Below are 1,898 nucleotides of genomic sequence, written 5' to 3'. Positions count from 1 at the left end.
TGATAATGCATATTCCATGACAGGTAAGGAAGACATTCTTGTCAGAATGACCTAAGATAGGCTCAGTCTTGTTAATGAAATAAAAAACGGGGAGAGGTGGAGAGCCTGGGGTTGCTTGGCAAGAAGCTGACATGGACCAAAGACAAGGAAATGGACTGGCAGGAATATGACATTGGCCAAGGACAAGGAAGTAGGCTTCAAGCGGGAATCTGACATTAGGCTAGAACAAAGAAATAATCTCAGGCTGAAATCTAAATATTAGGCTAGAACAAGGAAGCAGGCTTCAGACATGAAAATAACCTTGGGCTACGATAGGGAAATAGGCTCAGATACTCATCCTGATAGGCCTTTAGAAACAGTGATCAGTGATCGGTTTTGGGAAGCGCTCTGCCTGGCCGACAGGATGGCGGGCAGGGGTAAACTAATTGCGGTGATTGGAGACGGGGACATGGTGACTGGTTTCCTGTTGGGCGGCACAGGGGAGCTTAACAAGAACCGCCACCCTAATTTCCTGGTAGTGGAGAAGGATACCACCATCAATGAGATTGAAGACACTTTCAGGCAGTTTCTAAACAGGGATGACATTGGCATCATTCTCATCAACCAGTACATCGCAGAGATGGTTCGGCATGCCCTTGATGCCCACCAGAGGTCCATTCCAGCGTCCTGGAGATCCCGTCCAAGGAGCACCCCTACGATGCCGCCAAAGACTCCATCCTGCGCAGGGCCAAGGGCATGTTCACCGCTGAAGACCTGCAATAGGGCTGCTCAGCCCTCAACCCTCCTCTCACTACCAGGCCTCTCCCGGTTTGTCATCCTCTATTTAAGTTTTAAGCCTTGGTTTCCAGCTCCTCTCTTCCTCTTCACTGAGTGGCTCGTAAGCTGTTGGGGTTCTGTTGTTCAGGTCTAGGCTGGGCAGGGAAAGAAAGTCCAACCATCGCTCCACTACCTCCTCCCTGTGCTGTTAAGCAATATCATTGTTGATATTAAAGGAATATTCCCTCAAAAAAAAAAAAAAAGAAGAAGAAGAAGAAAAGAAAAGAAACAGTGATCATGGAAGTGTTCACATAATTGAGTTTAATGCCTTGCTTTTTCTTTGACTATTTGTGTTTATTGTATTGCTTGTTCCTCAACTATTTGCATCTATTGTATTGCTAGATCCTCAACCTAGAACTGACCTTAATTCATACATGTAATCAAAATGGTATAAAAGCATAAAGGAAGAGGGGGATAAGGAGTTCTATAGGATAAGGAGTTCTAGGGAGGGGAAATGGGGAAAGAGGATGACATCTGTATTGTAAAATAAATAAAATATCCGATAAAAAAAAGAAAAGGAAAAAAACCAACTAGGTTAGGGCTTTTTTGTCCTTCTCAACTGAAACTATATTCATTAAGTACCAGCTCCCATTCCTCCCTCTGCTCAGTTCCTATAACAACCATTACACACCTGTCCCTATGCATTTGACTGTTCAAGAAATATTATTTAAGTAGAATTATATAGTGTACTAGACAGGGTTAGCTAGAGGAACAGAACTGATAGACCAAATCCATTTACATACAGGAAAGAGATTTACTCGAATGGCTTACAGGCTGTGGTCCAGTCAGTTCAGCAATGGCTGTTTCCTAATGGAAAGTCCAAGAATCAGTCCATGATGCTGGATGTCTAAGCTAATCTTCAGTATACACTGGAATCCCAAAGAAATAGGTTCTAATACCAGCAAGGACACACTCCAGTGGCAAGATAAGTGAACACACCACCAAGAGTGGATGCAAGCAGGCAAAAACCTTCCTTTCCATAACTTTTTATAAAGGCTGCCACCAAAAGGAGGACTTGGAGTAGGTCTTGCACCTCAAGTGATCCAGATTTAGAGTGGGTTTTCTGTTTGAAGTGATCCACT

The 1,898-nt window shown here is 43.7% G+C and overlaps 1 pseudogene; it reads left to right on the top strand.

Annotated features, from left to right (window-relative positions):
* Window positions 1–403: 403 nt before the first annotated feature.
* LOC114616193 lies at window positions 404–796 on the top strand (annotated as a pseudogene).
* Window positions 797–1,898: the final 1,102 nt, after the last annotated feature.

Source organism: Grammomys surdaster, unplaced genomic scaffold (assembly GCF_004785775.1).
Source record: "Grammomys surdaster isolate TR1022 unplaced genomic scaffold, NIH_TR_1.0 309084, whole genome shotgun sequence".
NCBI classification, from domain to species: Eukaryota; Metazoa; Chordata; class Mammalia; order Rodentia; family Muridae; genus Grammomys; species Grammomys surdaster.
Note: the sequence above shows the minus strand (reverse complement) of the source record. Positions and strands in the feature narration are given on the sequence as shown.